The sequence below is a fragment of the Gorilla gorilla genome, chromosome 12 (genome assembly GCF_029281585.2).
Source record: "Gorilla gorilla gorilla isolate KB3781 chromosome 12, NHGRI_mGorGor1-v2.1_pri, whole genome shotgun sequence".
Classification (NCBI taxonomy): domain Eukaryota; kingdom Metazoa; phylum Chordata; class Mammalia; order Primates; family Hominidae; genus Gorilla; species Gorilla gorilla.
This window is the reverse complement of record NC_073236.2, coordinates 74261989-74276383: the sequence shown is the minus strand read 5'-3', so window position 1 is coordinate 74276383 and position 14395 is coordinate 74261989. Positions and strand designations below refer to the sequence as shown.

The window sequence follows — 14395 nt, the reverse complement described above, 5'->3', positions numbered from 1 at the left end:
AAATTAGCCAGATGTGTGCGTGCCTGTAGTTTTAGCTACTGGGGATGCTGAGGCAGGAGGATCACTTCAGCCCAGCAGGTGAAGGTTCCAGTGAACTAGGATTGTACCATTGCACTCCAGCCTGGGTGATAGAGTGACACCCTGTCTAAAAAAAAAAAGACTTCATTCCAGCTGTGTCTGTCTCATCCATACCCTGCCTCTGATTTCCCCTTGCTCATCAACTACAGACAACCACATTAGTCTGTGCCTCTCTGATTTTTGCCTGCTTGTTTGTGACAGTTTGGGGTCAGCCCTGAGGCTTCCACTCAGAGATCTTTAGTCCTCTGCCCATGCCTTTTGCTCCAATGTATATACCATCACAATTTTACATTTACATAGGCTAATTTATGACAGCCAGTACTTATGTAGCATTTACTTTGTGTCAGGCACTTTTGTAAGCACAAAATTATGTTTACTTAGAGCAGAGGAAAGTCATGTTTCTTTAGACCAGTGCACCAATCCTGGACAGCTTGTTAATTACAGAAATCCCAGAGTTTCTGATTTAATAGGTCTGGAGTGGTGCCTAAGAATTTGTGTTTATAACAGTGTTGATGCTTCTGGTCCAGGCACCATACTTTGAGAACCTGTGTTACAGAATGTCAGATAACCTGTAGGCGGGCTTGTTAGAAAATGCTCTTGTATGACATTGGAAAGGCATGCAGTAATCTTTTTGCTTTACTTTCAACTTGGATGGTTTTCCTTAACAAAGGAAAAGCTGAGCTGAACTATTCATTACAGTTCTCTTTCAAGGGTTGGATATTGATAGATCATAGCACTCTGGAACTGGAATATCAGGTGTTTCTTAGGGGCTTCAGCAGTTGGACTTTAGAGTGGAGGGAGAGGCTAGGGAAATGCACAACCACAGGTGAGTACCTGCTGTGTGTCAGGCACTGTATTGGGCACTTGGCTGCCATAATTATCTCATGGAGTCAATCACCCAGTGGTGTTGGTATTATTCTCCCATTTTGCAGATGAGGAAACAATGACCGTGGCTTAGAGGGCAGAGGGTCTCCAGCAGAACTTCCCAACTGGTATGTTGGAATGCGTAATGAATGTATGCTGAGCTATTGATCTCAGCGCTAGTGGTGCTGGGATGGGGCCCAAGGTGCCTGGAGCACCCTGCCCCTGTCAGTTTACCCCCAGGGTACTCTGGCCACAGGACAGACCCTCAGTGAGCTCAGATCCAGGGGTAGACACTGCTCCTCCATCCTCTGACACTCACAGCTCTGTGAGTGAGGGGCAGGACTCAAGGAGTCCTCAGGAGCCTGCTCATGGTCACGGGCAGTGTTCCTGGAGGTGGAAGACACTCAGGATTAAGGCTGAGGGGCTACACTGGCAAAAACCTCCTGGGTACCTTTGGGGGAAGCAGACTCCCTTTCAGGTACGGAAACAAAAGTTCTCTGATGATGCTTATGCACCACACCTTAGGCTACAGCTAAGAGAAGGCAAAACAGGACCCTCAGTCATTCCAGCTCCATAAAGCTGCCTCTCAGTGAGGACGAAAGGTTATCAGACTTTGTCCTTGGTGAACTGTGACAGAAGTGAAGATTTATGACCCATACTTTAATAGTTTCTTGATTGGATGATTAGAGCTCCCTATATCTTTATCTGCTAGCTAAGTAGTTTGGTGTCTGCACAAGGCCCAAATGCTGTAGTCAGACTCCTGGAGAGTCAATGGCCATATATGTTGGGGGAAAGCTTAAGTAACTCAATTGACTTTCAGTTGTTGAAAGCATTGATTTTTTTTAATTGCACTTATGGCTTAAGACCCAAAATAGCTTTGGACGATAGAGCAGAGGTTGCAGTATTAGTTCTTTAGTCAATTCTTGACATATTCTGCCCTCTAAAAGGGCCAGTTACTACATCGGTTACTATATTAGGAGCTTCCAGTTCAGGCCTAAGATTTTCATTGATATGACTTAAGGACAATTGATGCTTAGATTCTTCCATTGAGAAGGTAACTTCAGGAGATTCTCATGTCTCCACCAAGGTTCCAGGAGATACTCTGCACAAATAAGACATGTCTGGGGAGGTTTGCAGCCTCTTCTGTTTTGAATGTGATCTGTGATCTGCTGGCCTTTTCTGTTTCCCTAGGGACTTTTGCTCTCAGAAACTTGCTACCAGCTTGTGCTGTGGGGAAAGGAAGGCATTTTCCAGGGAGACCAGTCATTCTTCATGTTTGTATAGTGCTTTCCAGTCTTTAGTGTTACAGAGAACATTAAAGTATTTTAGGCTAATCCTGCTTTTAAAAATGAAGAATTGAGGTCTAAGGAGGCTAAGTGATTGTCTGAAATGTCACAACAGGAGGCAGGGCCCATGATTATAAATCCAGGGTTCTTGCCAGGATGCAAGACTAATCTATTTATGGGTAGGGGATACAGGCTCCACTAGGTCCATTGAGAGACGCTCTTATTAAGTTTATACAGGTATGTTACTTCTCTGCTATCTTCATGTGTAGGATTGGGGTGGGGAGACAAGGTCACACTCAAATGAGAGTGTGGGAGAACAACCACAGCTCCCCTGCCTCTCCTGTGGCAGGTCCGAGAAGGCTATGGAGAGGTGCCCCTTTTCCCGTCTTCTCCCCAATTTGGAAAGGAGTTCAGGAAACCAAAGCTAATGGAATCAATGTTAAATAGATTAGCTCTTTCATTGGCTTAAGTGGTCCAGCTGAAGAAATGTTTGGGAACAAGATACCAGAGAGGCAAGGTACTTACACAATTAAAATATAAAGAATATAAAGATTGTGACTGAGTGGTCTTTTTGAGGTGACTTAAATGAAGGGCAGCCATATGTACTGACAAGGTAAAACCAGAGCTAGACAGCAATTGAAGTGGTAAAAACAGGTTTCTGTTTATGACTATCTCACTAGGGGAAAAGAGATCACAGTGTAGAACTGGATTCACTTCTGAATACAGTGTGGGCAAGTGGGAATTTATAGCCAGGAACAGGGTGGGGGTTGGTGGGTGGGATAAGGGAGACTCTAGCTAAACAGGATTTTTGCTGAAGACAGGGCAGGGTGATCACACATCACCTGGGGATGGTGGAGGATGAGGAACCCAATCAGATATGGAGAGGGATCAGATATGGAGGGTGGGGGATTCTGGCTAAACCAATTTAGCCGGGTTCTTGCTAAACTTGTCTTTACAAGGAAGTGTACAGATAAACTTAGGAGAAGATCCAGGAGCCTGACTAAAGTTTGGTCAAACAAAGCATCTTTGTCAGATCAAATCTGGGAAAGGAAGAATTTAAAGGCTGGATGGCATTTGTTTTGACCCAAACATATAGGCCATAGTACTAGCACTGATTACATAGATCCACCCTGGAGAAGAGAGGAGGGCATTTAATAGCTTCCCATGAATGAGTTCTGTAAGGGTTTACAGAACATGTACTGTGTGTTCCAGGTGTGGGTGTACAGACATGAATGAGGCCTCATGGCCCAGTCTCTGAGTTCTCAGTGCAACAAAGAGATGAGAACATGTGAGCTGGAGGGGAGGTGGTAGCAGGGTGAGAGCTGGTACTGTGAGCTCAGTGGGGGTTGAGAGTGAGTAGGGCTGTCCCCTGGGGCAGGGCAACTGTGATCTCATTACATCTGCAGCCCACAGGGCTCAGTTCTGCTGTGGTCTCAGAGGGATCACCCTATAGTATCTCTTGGATTCACTCTTCCCTGTAAATGGATGTCAGGTTCATAAAGGCACTCAGTTGGGTTACATGAGTCAGTAGGCTTTACCCCATACCCCCTCCCATGCTCAGAATCTAAGACATTGTTTTAGATATCACATTTTCAGCCAAACGTCAATATGCCTGGTCTGACATCTGAAGATAATTTGAAATCAATGGCAATAATTTAACCATCCTTGGAAGTATGGTTTTAGACATTGTTACCTAAAAGATCTTGCTTAAATCAACCTCCATCCAAAGTCTCTTTAATAAGAAAAGCAGCTGACATGTCTTGATCACTTACTCTGTGACAGGCATTATATATGCATTAGGTCATTTAATCTTCCCAACGTCCCTATGGATAAGTCCTATTATTACCCCCGTTTTACAGGTAAGTAACTGAGGCTAAGAGGGTATATGAGTAGCTGAAAATCACACAAGACGAAGGTGCTGAGTGGGAATTTGTAACTCCTGAGCCCATGCTTTGAGTTCAAGCTGCTTATCACCATATTAAACTGGGTCTTCACCTGAAATAATGCAACACCCAAAGCAACTTCATGTTTCAGGGATTCTCAGAGGAGTAGAAGGGGCTTCTCAGCCTTGCAGAAGGGTGAAGCTTAGAGGGAATTATGCTTACCATAATGTTTATTATATACTTTATGGTTTGAAAATAATAATAATAAAGATTCTCATACAGTCTTCGTGAAGGGAAGGCACACACCCATAATGTCCGAGGTGGGAGAAGCCACAGGCCAATTGTAGTACATCCCTGGGTGTCATTAAAGGAAAGGCAGCAATGAAGTGGAGAATAGTTTCCCTGTCTATGAGGTGGGAGGAATAACAGTATGGCATCTCGCTCTGTCACCAGGTTGGAGTGCAGTGGTGTTGTGTCTGGAGTTTGTTCCTGCCGTTGGGTTTGTGGTCTTGCTGACTTCAAGAATGAAGCCACGGACCTTCACGGTGAGTGTTATAGCTCTTTTTTTTTTTTTTTTTTTTTTTGAGACAGAGTCTGGCTCTGTCGCCCAGGCTGGAGTGCAGTGGCGCCATCTCGGCTCACTGCAAGCTCCGCCTCCTGGGTTCACGCCATTCTCCTGCCTCAGCCTCCCTAGTAGCTGGGACTATAGGCGCCCGCCACCAAGCCCAGCTAATTTTTCTGTGTGTTTTTAGTAGAGACGGGGTTTCACCGTGTTAGCCAGGATGGTCTCAAGCTCCTGACCTCATGATCCGCCTGTCTCGGCCTCCCAAAGTGCTGGGATTACAGGCGTGAGCCACCGCGCCCGGCCGTGTTATAGCTCTTAAAGGTGGCACGGACCCAAAGAGTGAGCAGCAGCATGATTTATTGTGAAGAGCGAAAGAACAAAGCTTCCACAGTGTGGAAAAGGAACACAGCGGGTTGCCGATGCTGGCTGGAGTGGCCAGCTTTTATTCTCTTATTGGCCCTTCCGGTATTCCCTTTCAGTCCTACTAGAGTGTCCTTTTTTTCAATCATCCCTGCAATTGGCTACTTTTAGGATCCTGCTGATGGGTGCATTTTACAGAGCGCTGATTGGTGCATTTTACTGAGCGCTGATTGGCGCATTTCACAATGCTCTTGCTAGCTACAGAGCGCTGATCGGTGCGTTTTTACAGAGCACTGACTGGTGCATTTTACAATCCCCTTGCTAAGACAGAAAAGTTCTTCAAGTCCCCACTTGACCCAGGAAGTCCATCTGGCTTCACCTCTCATTGAGATATTGGCTCACTGCAACCTCCACCTCCCAGGTTCAAGAGATTCTCCTGCTTCAGCCTCCCGAGTAGCTGGGACTACAGGTGCCTGCCACAATGCCTGGCTAATTTTTGTATTTTTAGTAGAGATGGGGTTTCACCATGTTGGCCAGGATGGTCTCCATCTCTTGACCTCGTGATCTGCCCACCTCGGCCTCCCAAAGTGCTGGGATTACAGGCGTGAGCCACTGCGCCCAGCCCTTTGTCTATATTTTAAAAGATATAGATCAAACTTCAAATAATTTTGATGCCCGTTATGGGGCCTTTTCAGGCTCTGCCTCAGACATCTCTCTTGCTTGCTTTTGGGGAGAGCCCATTCTGAGTTTAATGGCTTCAGTAACTGGAAAGGGGGTCAGCTTATTTCCCTCGAGATGTAAATGAAGCCCTTGAGACCTGGACACCTAAATTGACCCATCTCGAGGTTGTTGTTTTTTAGGACTCCTTTGTCTAATGATAGTGGGAAGGTTTCAGACCACCCGGAGAAGGCAGGTGGGAGGGGATTGGTCTCCAGAAACCATCTAGAAAGAGGGCCCCACCCTCCTGTGATCCTTTCTAAGAAGACTGGCAAGGCTGAAGAATCCTGGTCGCTTCCTCTTGTATGTTGTTTGCTTATCTCCTTTCCATTTCCTTTAGAGATTAGCGGTAAAACACAAGCAAGCACTTTTGAGAAACAGGCTGACCTAATACCATTATTTATTTTCCTCGGATCTGACATCCAGAGAGATGGTGCTAGTCCTCACAGTCACATAGAAAATTAGGATGTAGGCTCATACCTGTAATCCCAGCACTTGGAAGGCTGAGGCAGGAGGATGAGTTGAGGCCAGGAGCTTAAGGATGCAGTGAACTATGATGGAGCCACTGCACTCCAGCCTGGGTGACAGAGCAAGAATCCATCTCTAAGAAAAAAAAAAAAAGAAAGAAAAGAAAAGAAAGAAAATTAGAATGTGATCTAGAGATTCAAACACAAGTTTTCCAAGGTTTGTCCTTGTACACTTTCCACACTAGACCACTTGCATCTCAACAGAGCACTTCTGGACATCATGATTACCAGCTCTGGATGTAGAGCTAGACAGACCTGAGTTCGAATCCCTTTTATGGGTTGCATGACAGTGGAACCTTTCATGACTCTGTTAAAACCTCAGCCCCCCACCCCCAACCTCCAACTCCTGTAAATGTGGGGACTGAAGGAGGTGATCTACTTAAAAGCTTAGCACAGGTAGAGCCTGGTAGAAAGCAAGTCTTGAGGAGATATCAGCTGTTCATATTCTTTTTTGTAAGTAATTCAAAGAACAAAGAAGTGTATTTTGGGATTTAAGGGGGTGGAATCTGATGGTTTTTCAAGTCCACATCCAGGGAGTTTACTGCCTTCTCACCTCATTTGGAAGCTGCTCAGAACCATCCTGACTCGGAACGATCCTATGGAAAACTTGAAGTGTTTCTGCAGCACATAAAATCCTGGCAAATATGTAGCAATAACACCTGGGTTAAGGAAGCCGGACTCCTTGATATACCTTTCCAACCAACGGAGGTGGCATAGTCACCAAGGAAAGGGAAGTGTCTATGTGGCAGCCTTGTGTCCCACTGCATGAGACTTCTGTGTTGGAGGGTGGCTAGGCTGGAGCCAGTCATGGTGTGCAGTTCCACACACAAGTCATTGCACTTAAGAAGACCTAGTTTGCAGGGAAAAGGTTTTACTCAGCAGATGAAAAGGAGCAGAACCGTCCATGTTGCTTACTGCCTCAGGGAAAATTGCCCAGTCCAGGAGCCCATTAGGAGGCTGTAGCTCCGACATCCCCAGGTGCTGGCCAGTAAGTAGGTTTCCTGGACTGTCTCTAACCTGGTTTATAAAGGAAGTCAGCCCTCTGGAATTTCTGACAGGTTTACAAAAACCCAGGTTCAGGCAGGGTAGAGAAGCATGCTGGGCAGCAAGGAGTCCTTGTCTTACTGAGAGAATTTGCAGACCAGGAGTAAAGGAAACCCAGTAAAGAGAAAACTCCATCCCTGGCACACACAGGAAGCTTGCATCTGACCACAGGAAGGCTGGAATGCCACTTGGATTTGCTCAAGGAGGGTACAAGCATCTCCTGCTCATTGTCTCCTTTGTTATGAATGTATGTAGGGGATCAGCCCAAACGACCTGAGAAGAGATAGGATTCTGTACCCATATAGGCCACATGTCCAGGCTCAGGTGCATGTGGGGATACAGGCTCCAGGGCGGCTGACTTGCATTCGGTGCCTGTCTGGGATTTTCTCTAAACTGTGAGACAAGAGACAACAGTGGGACAAGGCAACAGCGGGAACCCACCTGGCTCCTTCTAATTGCGTTTATTACAAACGAGATGAGTGATGAGTTCAAGTTATAAGAAGTAGACTTGGAAGACAGACAAGGATGAAGTTTCCCTTTTAACTCTTTTCTGACAAACACACACTTAATAGTTAGGACTGATGCAAAGATCCCACCCTTTTCTCACCCCCCCTCCCATTTTCCGGGCCCTGAGTAGTTGGAGGAAGAGTCTACAAAGCCAGATTATTTTTAGCCTTTGAGGCGAGGCTGATTCACCCCTCCCCTCGCCCCTTCCTTTGAAACGCACAGTCCTTTTTATTCCCTGGCCCAGCCAGGGCACCCGAGTTCTCTCGGGAGCTGCCCTTGAGCAAAGCTTGCTCAAAGCTGCTCCATCAGCAGGATGTCGGCCCGGGGTCCAGCGAGGAGTATGGAGGCAGAGCTGACCTGCTAGTATGAAGGGTTTAAAGGAACTTAAGGCCGGGCGTGGTGGCTCACGCCTGTAATCCCAGCACTTTGGGAGGCCGAGGCAGGCTGATCACCGGAGGTCAGGAGTTTGAGACCAGTCTGGCCAACATGGCAAAACCTTGTCTGTACTAAAAATACAAAAATTAGCTGGGTGTGATGGCCCATGCCTGTAATCCCAGCTACTAGGGAGGCTGAGGCAGGAGAATTGCTTGAACCCGGAAGGCAGAGGTTGCAGTGAGCCGAGATTGTGCCACTGCACTGCAGCCTGGGCAACAGAGCAAGAATCCTTCTCAAAAATTAAAAAAATCAAAAAGTAAGAGAATAAAGGAACTTAAGTATCCGCCAGTTCACTCGTTCATCCAATTATCGGTATAGGCAGGATCCTGTGCAACATTCGGAGGGGAGAGGGAGAACGAATCAGCGGAGTGTTATTTCCAAGGAATAATTGATTGCTCAGCTAGACACAGAAATACCCTTTCTGTGATGAAAAATTCCCTGTACCACAGTTTTCATGACTACTTAAGAAGGGATGGTGTCTCTTAAAAAAATGATTGAGAAATATTTCAAACGTGAAAAAGTGCAGAGTGCGTTATAACTCATAGGTATGGACTCTGAACACCCCTATTTAACTTTTGGCTTTATTGAATTGACTTACAAATGTTTTAAGGAATAAAACCTTAAAAATATTGGTTGAAGCCCTCCTGTGCTCTCTCCCCATTCTCCTACCGCATTTGAGGAGCCGTGTGTCTTTCTAGTCCTTCACAAGTAGTCTCAAAGCAGCAAAAGGAATGGAAACTTGTAAATTAGCTACTTCCATTAAAAACACTCCTTTAACTTCTTTTTTTTTTTCAATTAATAACAATTATAGAAACGGGCCTTGCTCTGTTGCCCAGGCTGGTCTTTAACTCCTGGGCTCAAGTGATTCTTCCACCTCGGCCTCCCAAAGTGCTGGGATTGTGGCATGAGCCATCGTGCCTGCCCCCCTTTAACTTCTTCCTCTTCTCCAGGTTGGAAGCATCCTCATCTTCACCACCACTGTCGCCACCATTATCAGTTCCCATAGAACTATCCTCTAGCCACCACCGATTACAATGCAATTTCCAAGTTATAGGCCCCTGGAATGGGTCCAGAATGGGCCTTTAAAATCACAGTGGAGAGGCCGGGTGCGGTGGCTCATGCCTGTAATCTCAGCACTTTGGGAAGCTGAGGTGGGTGGATCACTTGAGGTCAGTAGTTTGAGAACAGCCTGGCCAACATGGTGAAACCTTGTCTCTACTAAAAATATAAAAATTCCAAAAAAAGCAAAAGTAAGCCAGGCTCGGTGGCTCACACCTATAATTCTAGCACTTTGGGAGGCCGAGTTGAGACCATCCTGGCCAACATGGCGAAACCCTGTCTCTACTAAAAGTACAAAAATGAGCCAGGCATGGTGGTGGGCGCCTGTAATCCCAGCTACTTTGGAGGCTGAAGCAGGAGAGTTGCTTGAACCTGGGAGGCAGAGGTTGCGGTGAGCCAAGATCGCACCACTTCCTCCAGTCTGGCAACAGAGCAAGAGTCCATCTAAAAAAAAAACCACAGTGGAGAAACAGAGACCCCAACAGTGGGGATCTGCGTATTGACAGCATGTATACTCAGGTTCAGAAGCTGGGAAGGAGCTATGGGACTGCCTAGAGGTCCAGCACTCCTGGCACAGACAGGGTGCTCCATAAACTCTAACAGCGTGATTGTCCCTGTCAAATCCTGCCCACAGTGCACATGTGGTTAGTGCCCCGAACTTCATCCTAACCAACGAAAATATATCAGGAAGTGTTCATCTTGTTACTTAATATAATGAATGGGACATTTCACATAACTTCCTAACTATGAAAAAGTCTGCTTGGGATCTTTAAAACAGTTAAGTTGGACAGAAAGTTTTCAAGAGAAAATGTTAGCTAGGCAATATGACACACACACTTGCCCCCTAAAACTAAAGAAAAAAGAGTATTAGAACCTATAATCAAACAATGTTTAGTGTAGTCTGATAAAATGCCAAGAAGCTAGCTGCCCTGGGGTGGTACCTCCCAGGAATCCAGGCTGGGCAGAGGGCCACTTGGAAGGAGGTGGGGGATAGAGCACAGGGCAGACAGATTTTTAAGCCCACCTGAGAAGTGACTTCATGCTGTGACTGTTGGCTGGCTAGTCATAGTGAGATCTAATGCAGAATGGGTGTTGGACACTGCATTACATATACACATTCACTACATCCTCCTAACAAACCTGTGAACCAGGAACTGTTACATCACCATGTACAGATGAGGATACCAACGCCCAGAAAGCTTAAGGAACTTGTCCAAGGTCACACAGCTAAGGAAATGGTGGGGCTGAGGTTCTGTAACAGGCTAGTGACCTCAAGGCCCATGTCTTGTTTTTTTTTCTTTTGATGTATATAACCTGGGATCAGTGGCGTGCGCCTATAGTCCCAGCTACTCTAGAGGCTGAGGCATGATTGGGCAACATAAGGAGACCTCTGTCTTTAAAAATAAAGAAATAAATAATTTAAATTGAGGTATAATCTACATAAAGTAAAATTCACTTTGTTTTGGCAGTGTACAATTCTATGAGGATTGACAAATGAAATACCACCATAATAAAGATACAGAACAGCTCCATCACCCTCAAAAATTCCCTTGCGTCCTTTTGTAATCAATCCCTTCCTTCTAATTTTTTTTTTTTTTTTGGAAACGGAGTCTCCCTCTGTCACCCAGGCTGGAATGCAGTGGCGCGATCTCGGCTCACCGACTGCAACCTCCATCTCCCCAGGTTCAAGCAATTCTCCTGCCTCAGCCTCCCAAGTAGGTGGAACTGAAGGCATGCACCACTACACCTGGCTAATTTTTGTATTTTTGGTAGAGGCAGGGTTTCACCATGTTGGCCAGGCTGGTCTCAAACTCCTGACCTCACGTGATCCTCCTGCCTCGCCTGCCCAAAGTGCTGGGATTACAGGTGTGAGCCACTGCACCCAGCCTTGATCCCTTCCTTCTATTTGCCCCTACCCCCGTATACCCAGCGATCAGTTTTCTGTTTACTTTTTCTAGAATGTTATACAAATGGAATCATACAGCCCTTTGAGACTATTTTCTTTCATTTAGCAAAATCTGCATACATCCATCTTTTGTTCCTTTTTGTTGCAGAGAAATATTACGTTGTATGGATGTACCACTGTTTGTTTATCCATTCTTTAGGTGAAGGACATGTGGGTTGTGCCCAGCGCGGGCTGAATAAAGATGGGTAAACATTTGTGCAGGTTTTCATGTGAATGTAACTTTTCATTTCTCTTGAGTAAGTACCTAGGAGTGGGATTACACAGCTCATGCTTCTAGCTAGCCTTCAGGATGTTGTATAACTAACTAGATACTCGGGACTTTGGTAGATGTCAACAGCTCCCTGCTGCCAGAGAAGGACATGGAGAAAAGGAGGTTTTTTTTTTTTTCCCCACACACTTTCGAAAAATTCAGAAATAACTTTTTGTTCCAGCGTTCACATTTTTAATATATCAAAATGATAAGTTTATAACTTATAAAACAGTTAGTTTTGAGCTTAAAATACGAATTTTGATCTGTGATGAAAACTGAAACACTACTTTTTTTTTTTTTTTTTTTTTTAACTATTTGCAGTCTTAGTTTTCCCACTCCAGATAAAACTCAACCTCTACCATGCATGACACATATCTTTCTGGATGTTTTCTGTCGCTTTGAAAACGATTATGGTCAGACCTTGGTACTCAAACAGAAGAAGATGTAGATGAGTTCTTTCCTTCTCTTTAGAATTCTGCTCTTTCCTCTCGGGTTTATTTTAACTCGCATCCCATCTTTCTCCCACTTTCCCAACCCCCTCCCTTATTCTCACCTATCATCTGCTTTGGAAGAGGGAGCTGGATTCTCAAATTGAAGACTCCTTGCTATATTTGGTTAAAATCTCGATGTTGGGTTGAGGGCACTTAGACATCAGCCAAACCACGTCACCCCACTTTGTGTCCTGATGTGTGTATGTAAGAAGCGTGTGAAACATCCCACTTCTAATGAAACTGATCTTCCCATTTTTGCATGGTGAGTCAGTGGTCCTCCCACAAGATGAGTTCTAGTGAATCAACAGAGTGAAACGGGATTTAGTGAAAAGAATTCACCTGTTATGCCTATCCACTGTAGATAGAAGGATCATCTTCTCGTCCTTCTATGGGTTGCATGAGGACTTCTCAGAGTCAATGTCTGACTGGTTACAAGAGAAAAGGTTCATGTGCAGCACCAACAGAAGACAGGATCTAAGGAGACCGACACCACTGTGCCCTACTGGGTCACTTTCAGAAGCCAAGTGATATCTTTTGAGACTCCTAAGTACCTTAGCTGAGGCACCTATAATAAAAGACAAGTTAACAAGAAAGAAGCATATTCAGGCCAGGTGCAGTGGCTCACGCCTGTAATCCCAGCACTTTGGGAGGCTGAAGCATGTGGATCACCTGAGGTCAGGAGTTCAAGACCACCCTGGCCAACATTAGTGAAACCCCATCTCTACTAAAAATACAAAAAAAATTAGCTGGGCATGGTGGTGAGCATCTGTAGCCCCAGCTACTTGGGAGGCTGAGGCAAGAGAATCACTTGAACCTTGGAGACAGAGGTTGCAGTGAGCCGAGATCACACCACTGTACTACAGCCTGGGTGACAGAGCGAGACTCCATCTCAAACAACTAAATAAACAAATAAAAATAAGCATATTAACTTATTTAATATATTTGATGTAGCATGCGGCCTTCAGAAATGAAGAACCGGCTGAGCGTGGTGGCTCATGCCTATAATCCTAGCACTTTGGGAGTCTGAGGCAGGCAGATCACCTGACGTCAGGAGTTTGAGACCAGCCTGGCCAACATGTTGAAACCCCGACTCTACTAAAAATACAAAATTAGCTGGGCGTGGTGGCACTTGCCTGTTGTCCCAGCTACTCGGGAGGCTGAGGCAGGAGAATTGTTTGAACTCGGGAGGTGGAGGTTGCCCTGAACCGAGATCACGCCACTTCACTCCAGCCTGGGCAACACAGCAAGACTCCGTCTCAAAACAAACAAATAAACAAAAAAATGAAGAACCACGAAAGAGGGAAGCTTATGTGTTTTTTTTTTGTTTTTTTTGTTTTGAGATGGAGTCTTGCTCTGTCACCCAGGTGGAGTGCAGTGGCGCGATCTCAGCTCACTGCAACCTCCACCTCCCGGGTTCAAGTGATTCTCCTGCCTCAACCTCCCGAGTAGCTGGGACTACAGGCGAGCGCCACCACGCCTGGCTAATTTTTGTATTTTTAGTAGAGACAAGGTTTCATCATGTTGGCCAGGCTGGCCTTGAACTCCTGACCTCAGGAGATCTGCCTGCCTTGGCCTACAAAGTGCTGGGATTACAAGTGTGAGCCACTGCACCCAGTCAAGCTTGTGTTTTTTTATGTTTAGGTTTGATGAAGAGTGGACAGTCACTGAGAGGTATGATTGGACAAAGGGGATATGACCTAATGGTAATCAACTGGGGGGAATTTAGCAAGATTCGTTTGTTCAAATTCTTCTCTGTGTCTCTGTGTCTTCAGGGATAAGGACATTTCTTTCCTTTAGGCATAGGGAGGGCACCTCTGAAATTAGGGTATTTATTTATTTATTTTGTGACAGAGTCTCACTCTGTTGCCCAGGCTGGAGTACAGTGCTCACTGCAACTCTGCCTTCCAGGCTCAACTGATCCTCCCACCTTGCCACCATGCTCAGCTAATTGTTTAACATTTTTATAGAGATGAGGTCTCATGATGTTACCCAGGTTGGTCTTGAACTCCTGGGCTCAAGTGATCCTCCCACCTCGAACTCCCATAGTGTGAGCTGCCTCGTCTGGCCTGAATGAGGGTTTTATGACCTATCAACTACTTTTTTTTTAAGACGAGATTTTGCTTTGGTGCCTAGGCTGGAGTGGAGTGGCACCATCAAAGCTGCAATGTGCAGCCTTGACCGTATGGGATCAAACAATCCTCCAACCTTAGCATCCGGAGTAGCTGGGACCATAGATGTGCACCACCGTGCTTGGCTAATTTTTTGATTTTTTTGCAGAGTCAGGGTCTCACTATGTTGCCCAGGCTGGTCTTGAATTCACGGCCTCAAGCAGTCCTCCTGTCTTGGCCTCCCAAAATGCTGGG

At 45.7% G+C, this 14395-nt stretch overlaps 1 long non-coding RNA gene across 2 annotated transcripts in view; it reads left to right on the top strand.

Moving 5' to 3' along the window:
• The window catches only part of LOC129531631 (uncharacterized), a 191916-nt gene that overhangs the window by 34882 nt on the left and 142639 nt on the right, over positions 1 to 14395 (top strand). For both annotated transcript variants that reach the window (XR_010129965.1, XR_010129964.1), the window contains one exon: positions 4565 to 4656. This is a non-coding gene — a long non-coding RNA (uncharacterized lncRNA). The remainder of the gene's footprint in view (positions 1 to 4564; positions 4657 to 14395) is intronic.